The following is a 749-nucleotide window of genomic DNA, read 5'->3' as shown; positions in this document are numbered from 1 at the left end:
GGGTCATTTTGCATCTGCTAGGGAGCGTACTCTATATATATGACGTAACCTACCGGTTTGTCCTGCAGTTTTCGCCAGATTCCTGCCACCACATCCTCTTCCGACGTTTAGAACAGTCAGTTGCGGCCAGTGTGGCCCATTATGACTGCTCTAATTATGACGAAAACTCGGAAGAGGGGCCCAGATAGCAAAACGCACCATTCGATATACCAAGGTTCTTCTGCGGAATGTTCTTTAAGTTTTCGGTTCATTTGTTGATGTTTTCTGCTGGCATTACTACTGGCTGACGTACCTACCAAATCGTTTTATAGCTTCTGATGCAAGAATATCTGCTGATGAAATTTGCATCTAGTGTAATATGAGCGGCGAATTCCTACCTCATAGTTTTGCTAATGGTCGTCATCTTGAGGCATTGCTGATGAAGCTATGAAGAACGATGGCACCTCCTTGGGGGGCCTATCTTCGTCGGGGGTGTAGCTCAGAGGTAGAGCGCTCGCTTTGCATGTGAGAAGTCCCGGGTTCAAACCCCGGCACCTCCACTTCTATTTGTTTTTATTTTTGGACCAGCCCCTTTTTTTCTTTCCTTTTAGCTCACAAATGTTTATGCCCAGCACCTAATTTCTGAACGAACGTGACTTCCGAGTTTCTGTGAATAGTTTTGCGGCGTGAAGCTTTCAGTGTGTACGATCACTCTTCTAATCATTATTACTGTGCACGTACTAACTTCCTGTACCCATCGCTTGGAAGGA

General features: G+C 45.5%; 1 non-coding gene across 1 annotated transcript; it reads left to right on the top strand.

The window, feature by feature from the left end:
- The first annotated feature begins 467 nt into the window (after window positions 1-467).
- On the top strand, window positions 468-539 carry TRNAA-UGC (transfer RNA alanine (anticodon UGC)). The gene has a single exon. It is a non-coding gene; the product is annotated as a tRNA-Ala (tRNA).
- Window positions 540-749: the final 210 nt, after the last annotated feature.

Source organism: Amblyomma mixtum, chromosome 2 (genome assembly GCF_055824585.1).
Source record: "Amblyomma mixtum isolate Tamu chromosome 2, ASM5582458v1, whole genome shotgun sequence".
Taxonomy (NCBI): domain Eukaryota; kingdom Metazoa; phylum Arthropoda; class Arachnida; order Ixodida; family Ixodidae; genus Amblyomma; species Amblyomma mixtum.
The sequence above is the reverse complement of the archived record's forward strand: the minus strand, read 5'-3'. Positions and strand labels throughout refer to the sequence as shown.